This window comes from Lagopus leucura, unplaced genomic scaffold (genome assembly GCF_019238085.1).
Source record: "Lagopus leucura isolate 7727_CA_CO unplaced genomic scaffold, USGS_WTPT01 Super-Scaffold_100021, whole genome shotgun sequence".
Lineage (NCBI taxonomy): Eukaryota > Metazoa > Chordata > Aves > Galliformes > Phasianidae > Lagopus > Lagopus leucura.
In genome coordinates, this window is record NW_024962274.1 from 10143753 (window position 1) to 10156866 (window position 13114).

The 13114-nt window shown below is 41.9% G+C and overlaps 1 protein-coding gene across 5 annotated transcripts in view; it reads left to right on the plus strand.

The window, feature by feature from the left end:
- PIK3CB (phosphatidylinositol-4,5-bisphosphate 3-kinase catalytic subunit beta) overlaps positions 1–13114 on the plus strand; it is a 92714-nt gene that overhangs the window by 31619 nt on the left and 47981 nt on the right. For all 5 annotated transcript variants that reach the window (XM_042878240.1, XM_042878241.1, XM_042878242.1 and 2 more), the window contains one exon: positions 12256–12375. The gene's annotated coding sequence lies outside the window, so the exon portion shown is untranslated. The remainder of the gene's footprint in view (positions 1–12255; positions 12376–13114) is intronic.

Below are 13114 nucleotides of genomic sequence, written 5' to 3' on the forward strand. Positions count from 1 at the left end.
CCTCAGCGTTTGCCCTTCTTTGGTTGTTGCTGTACTCCCCTTGCCCCCAGCCCGTGCACTGACTGGAGTTAAAGTGTGTGGGGATGCTGAGATGGGTTCAGTGATGCAGGTCTTGAGGTTGGATGAAGTGGTGGCATGTGCATGGGGGCTGAGCTGGGTGGTAGAGGTGGAGAAACACATTTATGGAAGATGTGAGCGTCTGCTTTTAGGGATGTTGTCAGTTATAGGAATTAATAAGAATATTAGCATCTCTTTGGTTTTATTATGCAGTATTGTTATGAAGCGTTTGTCATTTTTCAGTGGTTTTGAAGGGCCTTCATTGGTCTGTTTGAGTATTCAGAGAGCATATGTAAACAGAAATGGTGTATTTCAGAAATAAACGTAGAAATTGTCAGGTGGACAGCAAAGCTTTTGTGTCAAAAGTGCAATAGCTGCTTTCTCTAAGATGGACTTGACATTTTCAGAGGCTCACAGCACTGCTCTCAGATGGTTTTATGAGACATCTAATTTACCTGTTTCTCTCCAGGATGCTCTGGAAGGCATGCAGGGAGGGTTGGCTGAGTCATAAGCAGGGGTCCTTGGGCAGAGAAGTACTTAGTGTGATAGACAGACATATTCAGGTTTGAATATGAGCTTCACAAATCTCGTGTGCACCCTCCTGACGTTGGGACCGAGCCATGATGTAAGGAGGTGAAGCATCTGCAGAGCTGTTCAAAGCTCAAATACTCTTAGGAGTGATTTCAGAGTGAAGGGCACCGTGTCTGTGTGTGGAGGAGAGCTGTCTGGTAGGTACTTGAGGAGTGTATTTGGGAATTGGTGTGATAAGTGCTGACTGGAAGGTGGTGAGCAGTAATTGTGAACCCACTTGAGTGAGAAAAGGCATCCTTCGTTTGGCAGGTTGTCAGCAGCAAGTGATACATTAATCTTTGGCACAAAGTTCTTGCTAGAAAAAAAAAAAAGAAACTTTACTTTCTGGTTTATAACAACAGAAGTGAGAAGAGATGATCAGTGCTTTGCAGGGTGATATTGTTCAGCTGCTTTGAAATATCCCTGTCAGAGGCACAGAGTGCCTTTGACAAAAGTCCTTTTGTATTTTATTCCAAATAATAACTAAAGCTCCCCACAACTTTCTATTATACTGATAGGCTCCTCCATCTATGTAACTGACATTTCTTCACGTATTTTTATTCTGTTGATACAGTTTCAAATAAAACTTGGTAATATCACAAAATTTCAAATGATATTTAAAGATAAGGGGATATCACTTCTAAATAGGTTTAAAAAAAATGTGTGGAATGTGGTGAGTGTTCATCCTAGTGTTCATCCTAGACCAGTTGTGCTTCCTGTGCTTCTGAAGTTCAGGAGTTCTGCCTCCTGACAGTGTTAGTCATATTCTAAAATCATTTTTCAATTAAAAATGTTTTTTATGTTTAAATCAGATGATATAGGAAAGTTGAAAATTCTGCGAAGATGAAGATAATGATCTGTGTGCTTCATCTGAGCAATAACAGAATATATGTATTTTACTGACTTGTTGCCTTAGGTATCAGGGTACTGTTTTTAAATACTGAATGTGATTCTGCAGAGCTTGTTAGAGTTCAGCTGATCCAAGTACATAAAAATCCACTATTTGGCTAATTTCTACCTCTCCTAAAATTTCAAATCTAGTGCACTGCTTTTCCCATGCCGTTATCTGAACTTCCTTTTCAACTTCCTTTTTCTGTTTTGATGGTAGTTTCTACTTTGGGCACTGTGTATGAAGAGGCCAAGCACCAAGCAAAGCAGACAGGTACTGCACAAAAAATGGTTATTTGTAATTAACAGTGCAGGGGTTGGTGCTGGGTCTGATCTCATCCAACATCTTTGTCAGTGACTTGGATAGAGGGATAGAGACTGCCCTCAGCAGGTTTGCTGGTGATATAAAGCTGGGAGGAGTGGTAGACACACATGAAGGCTGTGCTGTCATTCAACAAAACCTGGACAGATAGGAGGGCTGGACAGGGAGGAACCTGATGAGGTTTAACAAGAGCAAGGGTAGAATCCTGCGCTGGGGAGAAGTATTTGTGTACATCAGTAGGGTCAGGGGCTGACCTGCTGGAGAACAGCTCTGCAGAGAAGGGCCTGGGGATCCTGGTGGAAAACAGGTTCGCCATGAGCCAGCAGTGTGCCCTTGTGGCCACAAAGGGGATCTCCTGGAAGACTACTAGTGGAGGGCCACAAACGTGATGAAGGGCATGCAGCATCTCCCATTTGATGAAAGACAGGGTGACCTGGGTCTGTTCAGCTTGGGGAAAAGAAGACTGAGATAGGATCTGATTCATGTTTATAAGTATCTAAAGGGAGGCGAGAGGCAAATAGATGAGACCAGGCTCTTCTCAGTAGTATGTACTGAGAGGATAAGAGCAATGGCCTAAACCTTGAGCATAGGAAGCTCCATACTAACATACGGAAGAACTTCTTTACAGTAAGGCAAACTGTTGCAGTGGAGCACTGGAACAGGTTGCCTGGAGAGGATGTGGAGTCTCCTGATCTGGAGATGTTCAGGACCCAACTGGAGGCCGAGCTGCATGGCCTGGTTTAGCCTCCCTGTAGGGTGCCTGCTGTAGCAGGGGGTTGGACTCGATGATCTCTAGAGGTCCCTTTCAGCCCCTGTGATTCCATCATTTGACAGGAATGAGTTCTTAATGAAAACCAACATTTACAGGAATGTGTAAACAAAACTAGATGTCGTGTTAAGACCACAATCAGGCCTTTCCCTTATCATTCCTCATCTGAATTTGTAATAGTTTTATCCAGATCTGCATCAGCTGTGTAGCTTTTGAAATTGAATCCACGTATTGGGTGCTTTCATATTTTCTGTTACTGCAAAAACACTGAATTTGAAGTCATATCCACCATAAAATGACAAAGTTGCTCTTTGCCGTAAAGTGACAGAACTCCATATCTCTTTCTGCTTTTTAAATAAAGAACTTCAGTCTCTGTAATTTTTCCTTTACTCCATTTTGTTTAATGTTGAAGCTCCCATGTTAATTCTCCTGGGTGAGAAATGCTGTGGGTAAAGCACTGGCTGGGGACCTGCCATAATTAGGTTCTGTTTCTAAGTGTGTCACACGGCTGCTGCTGGATCTTGGAGAAGTTCAGTTATCGCTGTGTGTTCTCATCAGGGAATTGGGGATGGGGCTGTTTCTTCCCTTTCTTTGGTGTCTTTGCTTAATAAAGTTTTATTGCATTTACGTCCTTGAAGATAGGTATTATCTGCAATCACGGACCTTGAAGCACTGGAGATGCTACTACAAGATGAATGCAAACAGCTAATTGAAAATTACTCTGCTGCTGCTAAGGCAGTTGAGATGTATAGCAAAGAAACATTATGTGCTTTGAATTACAATGGAAAAGCTGTAGATGTATTTTTATGTGGCCTCAGTTAGAAAAAAACAACCACATGTACGTCACCCCATACGATGAGCTGAGCCAGCTGATGCACAGCCTGACTTTGCCTGCTCTCCATGGAAATGCCTTTGGTGAAAGAAAATCTCCCTTCTTGTATTAAAATAATATTTTTTACAGGAGGAATTATTTGTAAAAAGGAGGTCTATGCAGACTGTAGTACAGCAGCTGGAGTCTTTTTAAAACATGATATTAGAAGATAGAATGTTTACTATACTGTTGTAAAGGGAAAAGAAATGTGACTGATGACCCCCCCCCTGTATTTATATTCATTTCCTCTATTATTCCTTTTCCAGTGGACTTCTAGGTAGAGGTGTGGGAAGGCAAAGCATTTATGCCTTTGTTTCTCACCACAGCGCATCACTGTAGTGTGCCTTTGTTATGTTCTTTTTAAGGTGGTTCTTTTTTTTTTTCTTTAAGGCCAGTACTCTACAGGGTGGTGAAAATGAAATGAAATAAGGGTCTCAAAGCCAGACCTAATATAAACCAAATATTACGATGCTGCTTTGTTAATTTAATGGACGTTGTTGACCTGGAACATCACTTGATGCTTCTGCTACTTTTTAACCCTGTTTGTATGTGGAATAATAAAGAGATGTACATATATTATTACAGTCCTCCTGAAAACTGGGTGGTCTTCAGAAATCAGAGTGTTCCTGACGCTTTGAGCCCATGCCTCTGTGTTTAGTGATGAACGGGTTTGGTTTACCCCAAGAAAGATTTCTTGGGATGCAGCAGCAAATGAGTTTTCAGTTTTCACTGTTTTCAAAACTGACTTTCTGAACCCAATCTAGGTTTGAACTGTTGACTTGATAAGAGAAGGGTTGTTTTGGTCTTCACTTGCTTCTAGACTTCTCACATGTGTGGCCCTTTGATAATATCTTACTATGTAACCTCATGCTCAAGTTGTTAGATTTCTTTTTCTGAAATAAAATAGGAAACAACCAACCTCCTGTGAGCAGAGCCAGGTATCAGCATGTTGGTGGTGGTGTTCTTCCTGTGTTTGGTACTTCAGAACTTTCAGAACAAACCTGACCCATTAATTAATATTAGGGGAGGGGCAGAGTTACCTTCTGTTATTTTTTAAACTAAATTGGTGATTCTATTTGTCAGCTCTAAGACATAGAAGTCTTTTGTAGTCACGTGCTCTTAGTGTTAGGGAATGGATGTAGCAGTTGATTGAGATTAGATCTTTTATGGAAATAGGTTTTGGGGGCAGACTGTGAATATATCCTGCATTGCAAAAACATAGATAATGGAAGAGATAAAAGATTCTGCTGTAAACAAAGATAGCAGTGCAGAGGTTTGTATTAGAGCCTGTAAAAGTGATTGTCTTCATTTGTCTTAGAAAATCGGATCTCGGAGTCACTCTCAGATTCATTTCGTGTTGTAGGTTGTTCACTGATTGCCACTGTATGGACCCATCTTAAATTCATTCATAAAGAAGAGAAGGAAAAGGGGATCATAAAGCTGCCATCATTTCCAAGTCTCAGAGAAAATGGAAGAACTAAGCCAGAAACGGAAACTTGTATTCCGGCGTGCTGCAGTTTTCTGTTCAGTTCTGCCAGTGCTCCCCCTCTCATTTAAGTGCCTGTGGGTTTGCTGGTGAGCAGTGCTGAACAGGAACATGGCTGTCCTCACTCTCCTCAGCCCCTGCTCATCCTGCTCCCAGGTTCCTCTCTCAGTTCTGTAGCACAGCTGAGGTTCTTGGAGTATTTCTGTACGTACACTGAGAACCGAGTCTGTGTATGCTGGCATGTAATGTGCAACTCCTTGGGTGCTCTGAGTAATTGAGACTCAGCGTATGAGACAGGCAGAGTCTCTCTACCTGAAAAAGAAGCGAGTGAGGATCAAGAGCAAATGGAAACACAGAGCATTTCATTAATCACTAGAGCTTTGTAGATTTGCTTTTCAGTGCTGGAGGTAGCTGAAGGTAAAATTTGTTACATGTTGGAGCTTTTCCTCCTTCGTCACAACGAGTATTGTTAGTGATGACTTTTAGTTCAGGTAATACTGCATATGTTAGTGGTGAAATAATCACTGTTGATATATATCATGGAGTAATATATGGAATTAAGCAGCAGGTTGGACTGCTGCAGGATGTCTTTGAAGTACATTTAATTTGATTGTGCTGTGTTAGTTCAGAATCTGCTGCAATCCACTCTTTGGAGGTAGTTTTAGTCATAAAGAACAAAGCCCTTAAAGCTGGCATTGGGAGCAAAGTGGGAAGTAGCTTCACAAAATGCTTCATAACAATCAGCTACTGAAACATGCATTGTTTAGCCTCACTATTTAACTCTGCTAATGGGCTCTCATTTATGTAAAATTAAGTATGCACACTTAAAAAGGAGGAATTTGGGAAGTAAACAGCAGTAAATTTGCATGGCTTCACCGTATTAGTCATTTACCAGTGGAATTGGGAAATGAAACTCCGGCGTCTGCAAGTACTGAAGAAAACAGGCTGCATGGAGATCACAGGAAACAGCAACCAAGAGTCGTCCTTTTCTTAGTGTCTTCAAGTAGCTAACTTACTGCCACAAGATCTTTGCAGAACCAAGGTGAGGGCTCCATCTTTAATTTCTCTCTGTAAAATGCAAATAAATATTTATTGATTTGGTTGGGAGCACTAAGATTTGTTCTGGAGTGCTTCTGCATTTATGAGACAGCAGTGAGAAGAAAATGCATTACCTAGAAAGGCCACATCCAAAATTGTGACAAAATGCTTTGTCAGGGCATCTTCAAGGTGTTTCAAAGAGTTTGAGATAGAGGGAATATCTGAATTTAGAATGGCCTTCAATTCATTAAATGAACAAAAGATTTCTTTATGAAAAAACAGTGATGGGGAGGTGATATTGCTCCTTAACAACTCCACTTGACCTAGTGTTCTGTGCTATACCAAATAACTAACTTCAACAGTAGGTTTTAGAACAAAGTGTGGGCCATAACTGTGCTATGGTATGGGACCAAAAGAACCAGTACTTCACTCAGGTCTCACACATACAGAAATTGCTGTGCTGCATACCCTCTCCCAGAGGTTTCTGCTTATAAACAGCGATTTTGTATTCTCAAATACTGCTTTAGAGTAATGAAAATCCATGTGAGATCAACCTTTTTTCTGGCATTCAATCTACGTGCATATACTGAAAGGCAGAGTTTTGCAGTGTGAGCACTCAGGGTGCTCAGTGGTTGCAGGCCGGTGGTTGGCAGCTCATTAGCTGTTGCAGACACCTCTGTTTATGTGCTGGGCGATTGCACCGGGCGATGGATCCTTCTGCCTCTGCCTGCACTGCTCCCCAGCAGTTCAGCTAGCTGGGCCTCCAGCCTTGGAGCCTCACATTGCAGCATGTGCAGGTATGGATTTATTGAAAGAGGGGCACTGCTGGTGTGATTGCAGAGACTGCAGCTTCCAACTCTTCTCTTCCATACAGCAGATACAGAGAGCTGGAGTGAAATACAGCACCACTCGGGGATATTAGTGAGTGATGGCTCTGCCTGGAGGTAGAAGAACTTGCATATATGTACAAATGGATCTGTTCAATCCAAATGACTTGTTCTTTGTCACCAACTTTGCAGCTAGAGAAACAACCAGCTGAGTAATCACTTGTGCCCTAACCTGGACTGGAAGTGGAAATGAGCTGGAAAATGTTACTCGATTGACACTGTTTATGAATCAATATAAAGCAAATCTAAGCACTTGTTTGTGAGTCATCAGAAATCAAAAGAACATTGCTGTTTTTATTTAATGGTCATGTGCAGCCTAGAACATTGTGATTTGAGCTGCTGAGCACCCTCGCTCTGACACACTCATACCCAGAATCTGTCCAAGGATGTTGTGTATTCTGCAGTCGCTGTTATCAGCACCATCCAGCCCTCTCCAACACTGAGTGTGTCTGCAGGGTCTCCCCCTCATACAGAGACTGTGCTAATCTTGATTTCAGTGTGCTGCTCTCAGATTCAGAGGATGGCAGATTGGCCAACAGAGACATAGGGAAAAACTCTGTATCTGCCAGAGTCTTTTTTTGTTAAGCTTCATTAACAGTGAGATGTTCCACTTCTGCTTTGCCCAGAGGCATTTCGTTTCAGGGTGGCAGAGCAGAAAAGAAACACTTGAATCATTCCTGGAATTATTATTTTTTTTTTAAGTGATTGGATTTTGGTTTGTTTGTTTGCTTAGGCTCTTGTTTGTTGATCCTAAATTGCCATTTGAAAGTTGCTGTCCTTTTCTCCTTTAGCTGAATGCCTTTTGTTGCTCAGTGCCAATAAGAACTCTGAGTGTTTTGTTTTATTGTCTTTATTGGAAGGGCTGAAGGTTGTCCTTCCATCTTGTCTGGTTCTAAACCAGAATGCATAGTGGGGTTACTGGGTTCCGTAGCCCAAAGCACCATTGGGATGGATCACCTTACACAGTCTGCATACCAAAGGGCATTTCACAGTGGTGAGCCATAGCATGCTGAGGCTGTGAGTAAAGTGAACATGGGGCTGCTTCTAAGGGTGAGTCACAGGCGCTGGGTACGGAGCTCTGCTCTGAACCACCCCTGGAGAAACAGAACTGTGGTAGCTGGTTCTGTTTAATGCAGACAGGTAACTGAATTTAGCTTCAGATCACATTGCTAGCGTTATGCATTTAACTTGAACAGTGCCCCACGTTTTTTAAAGTTACTCATGAAAATGCTTTGTGGTCTTCGTTTTGTCCATATTAAAAAAAGCAAAATAGATCAGGGCTGTAATTGACCTGTAGTTCTAACACAGCTCTCTTGTGCAACTCATTTGGCTTAAGCCTTGGTATCCTGTAGTTTCTGTCTCTGCTTGTTTTATTTTGTGTTATTATTTTCTGTGGCTATTTTTATGTGATGAGAGCTTGCAGCTATGTGCCTATTTTGGTTTGCTCATGAAGATTTTGTGTGAGATAAGTGGGCTTCATAGAACAATTAGTTGCTCTGGATTGTGAAGTGAGGTAGTTCAGAACAGGCTGAGGCTTTTTTGGTTTTGGTATTGTTTTGACCAACTATAAACAAGGATTAAAGTGTAACATGTAAGGCAAAACACTGCTGTGTGTAGAACAGTTCATTATCAATTAAAATATTTCATCTTGATATTACTGCATAAATAACAGCCACCTCTAACAGGTTCTCTCCTGTTGAAGTGATGAAAGGCATAGGATGATCCTTCTGTGTGCTTCTATTGCTTTGCAATATCTAGGAGATAGTTTTTTCAGATTCAGGCTTGCAATTGGATTTTAAATTTGGGCTGAGCTGTGCAGTGTGTGGAAGTTGGAGGTTGCTGGGATGTTACCACATGTGCACTGCAACAAGCTTTTCCTGCTCTGTGTTAATTCCTGACCTTGAGCTGTCGTGGCTTAATTACTGCGAGTGAAAGTTCTTGAAGAATTTTCTGCCTGTTGCTGCTGAAATGGAGGACTGGGATGGGGAAAAAATACATTGCTTTATTTTTCTCAGTATTTTGTTTACTGAAGGGTGTTTGTTTACTGTATTCTCTGATGGTTAATCCTTGTCGTATCTCAGACTTGGTAAAATACTGAGTTTCACCATTGCTGAGTGGATGCTATGGGAACTAACTGAGCCTGACAACCACTTGTCCAGTCCTTGGTGCTATCGAGAGCATGAAATGCATGAGACAGCTTTCATGTGGTTGAAGATGTGATGCGAAAGCTGTTAAACCCCTACCTGTTTGTTTTTGTGTGTACAGCTGTCCGAAACGTCCGCTCACACTTTCAGCAGTGCTCCTGGTGCCTCCTCAGCACCTTCTTCCAGTGTAGATCTATTGCAGAGAGGAAGATGGCCAGGCAGTGGCTGCCTCGTGTCACTCAGCCCACTGCAGGTTCTGTAACCTAATGCACACCAGGAGCACTCTGCTCTCCACCAAATGGTTTCTGTGTCTGCCCTGGCAGAGCTTGCAGGCAGCCTATGAGGTGGGTCTTGGAGCTGTTATTTTGGAGAGAATTGCAGGGCCAGCAGCTTAGCCAAATCATTTGTGTTGGCATCTGACATTGCTTCTGAAAATTTTTAGTGGGGGGAGAGGGGTTGTTTAGTTTGTTTCCAAGTGCCCTCCATCCCCAGTGTATAACTGCGTTTGGTTTCAGTTAGATGCAATGCAGAATTTTGGGGCAATGATTTCTTGTACGTTTTCCCACTTTCTTCCCTACTGGTACAACTTTTTGTTGTACATTTGTAAGTATTTCTGTGGACATAAGGAATTATGGAGATTACTGTAGAGCTGTAGGAATTTTTACTGTATTGCAATAGATCTTGATTGCTACCAAACAAATTTGATGATTCTTGAATTATTTTGTGGGATTGCTAAGGATTTTCTTCAACACACACTGACAATTAACATTAGAAGTGTATCTGTGTAATGTGGGTTTGATGAAAGGATTCACACAATCCATTACTTTGCAAAATGCCTGTTCATTCAGAAGTTGCAGGCTATCCCAGGCTCTGCTTTCTGCTGGGTCCCCGGCACGCTCAGTACAAGTGCCATCAGTGCGGTCCCAGGGCAGGTGCCCAAGGGCTTTGTGCTTTGGGCTCAGCTCATGGTTGGCAGAGACCAACGAGGGAGGCCCCGGTGCTGATGTCCAGGCAGTTTGAGAAAAGGTGTGTACTCACCAGAGCCCAGGTTGTGTTCACTGCTTGAGGCCATTGCTTCAGTCCTTATGATTTTTACTCTGTTTCCAGAGACTGTGCTTGCATTCCTCTTGATGTGGTTGGGGTTCCGCTAGCTGTTATGGCCTTGGGCAGTTTTATTATATAATCGTTAGCCTTTGAAAAACTTTCTTCTTGTACTTTGAAGGTGGAATGTGTACTGGTATCTGAAAGGTTGACTGGATGTGAGCAGCATTTAGACCAGTCTTTTGTAACCTCTGTTGTGCACATCTGAACACTGAGAAATGCTGGGTTAATTTTTTACTGTCAAGCTTACTTGCTTGTCTTTCTTTTCAAATGCACTTTTTAGTCAACAAATATAACAATGCTTCTATGTGACATGTGGTTCCAATTTATAAACATAGTAAAATGGGGAGATGATGTGATGTAGGGAAGAAATAAGGTCACATGTTTTTGTTTATTAGTTTGTTTAATCAGGCCTGATATTAGAAAGCTGGTGCTGTGCACTTTACCTGTGATTCCTATATTGTTTGGGAGCCTTCTCTGTGATTTGCCAAGCTCTATGGAAAGACTTGTTATAGCTTGGGTAAATTCATGTGGTATTTGCATCACTAGCACGTATGCAAATTCAAAACCCCCTTCTTTGCTCTGTTGGTAATGATAAGCTTCCCAAGAAATGTTCTTCATCAGTTTTGGGCAGTGTGTCAGGCTCCCATGGTCTGATTTGTCTGCAGCTGGCTGGTTATCCAGAGACCTCCAGAATGTCGGAGTACCTGGATTTTAGTTAAAATAACCTGTTTCTGCTCCAGGCTTGGGGCTGCACACATACACCTTGCCACCCCTCTGAGGCACTGCGTATCGTGGAAGATGGCTTGCTTGGAAGTTCTGGAAGTAACACTATTCATCTTGTATTTATATTGTGCAGCACTTCATACTCCCTCCCAAGCCCCTACCTTTTGGCTTCTGTCTGACTTTTCTGGTTCTGTAAACAAAACCATTGACATGGAAATAAAACACTAATGCATGACTGGCACTTTTGCACTGATTGGAAGAGATGAGATGCACCCTGTTCCTGTGTCCTTGCAAGTTCTGAGGCCTGCAAGGCCTTTATTTTTCTCTGGTTTCTGTGGCTGCTGTAGTTACCTAGGCTTTAGACTAGGGAAGTTTTCGGATGAGTTCACACCTTTGTGCACCAAAAGCTTGCTCCCAAAAAGTTGTTTGTAAAGCTGTAATTTCATTTCTTTTTCATATATAAGCAGATAGGGCAGCAACTGCTTTGCTCTGAAACCACTGAAGAAAACTAAGTTGCTTCACAGTGCTCTTTGTGCTGATTCCTGGAGAGATTCTGCTCTGCATGGCTGGAGGAATGGCAGCCCTTGTGCCTGATCCTTGTGCTGCGCTCAGTGCCTATGAGCAGGGTGTGCTGTGTTTGTGACAGAAGTAGTTACCTGCCTTGTGTTTTGTGGCTTGGCCTACAGGTGAAGAAAAGCTGATAGCACTGCTTTGTTTTCAGTGCAGGTTTCAACGTTTCTGTTTGCTTGTTTAATTTTGCTGAGGGAGCCTCGTTTGCAATGTAGAGCCAAAGGATGGCTGTAGAGGTCTTTTGTCCTGTGCACCTGTGGGGTGTTGGTAAGAGACCTACTGAAGCATTCTTCTGCTGTTTCAAGGTTGAAATATGCATAGGAAGATGGGATGACTTGTGTCATTGAGTCCAGTTCTCCACAATAGAACAACAGATGACATTATACTCTTAACAATAAAGCAAAATGAAAGCTTATAGCCATGAATAAATGAGAGAATATTGCTAAGAGCATGACGGTTTGTGTTTCCCCTTTTGTTTTCTTTAATTGCAGAGGATGTGGGTTGATCTGATCCCAACTGAGTGTACAAAAAATGTGAAAATATTTGCAGGAGCTGACAAATTCTTTTACCTTTGACTGTGTAGGAACACTGTTGTGATTATACATTTCTACACTGTTGGAAATGGCACCCTCTACATTTTTTCCTTTTTCTCTTTGAGGATTTGGCATTATTTAATAATTAAACAGTGTGAAGTGAATATGCTGTTGTACTTGAAAAGAGACAAAATGTGTTGTTAGATATTTCTGCACAAGCAGTTTATGGCACTAAACAGTGAATTGCTTGAACTCTCATTTTGTGAATTACATTGTTTGTTTTTCTTTCTTAGGTCGCGTTTGGGTCATCTTGTAGAACCTTCTGAGAAAACAGGATTAATAGTAAGAAAACAATGGTTAATAGAAATAACTTCAGGATACGGTTGGACTAAAACAGGAACAGATTCTCCAAAGTAAGTATTACAGATTATTTTTTTTTGCTTGTAAAGTCAGTAGCCCGGTTAGCATTAAAAAAAGCCAGAAACTCCATATTCCTTTCAGTCAGTGGTAATGGTCATTCCTTTGGACTCTGAAGCATCTACAACCTTTGTAGCAGTTGTAGCTTAGGAAAGCTTAGGATAGTCCTCACTTTTTTTGGTCTCTGTGTGTTCTGGGAGTGGCTTTGAGCAGGACGTGGTGCACTGCAGGCATCATTACGTGGAACCTCATGTTGCTGGCAAATAGGAAAGCCCTGTCTGCATCTCCAGTGAAATCTGACATTTGATTTCTCTGTAGCTTTCTACTTCTGACCATCTGTGTGTGGCTTTGATCCTTTATTTATCAGCATTTTAAATACAAAGTAATTATTGTTTCCTTTTGGACAGATTAAATTGTTCTGTGGGAGTAAACGCGCTCCATCTTTTGTGAAGCCGTATATTTTTCTTAATGAAAAGAGCCACAAGAATGTTTACTAAGTTTGCAATGTTTACACTTCAAATGTAACAGGCAGCTGTGCTTAGAATGTTCCAAGTGTCAAATATCTCCCTTTCTGCTGTCACAAAGCAATGAGCTGCACTGTGAATCCGACCAGAGCTGTAACTGAAATGGCACAACAGGACATTGTTAGTCTTCATCTGTTGCTCAGCCAGGCTGGTATCTCTGTGGCACTAGCTGGGGCTGGGAGGGGGGATGATGGACTTTGCTGTTGGTGGC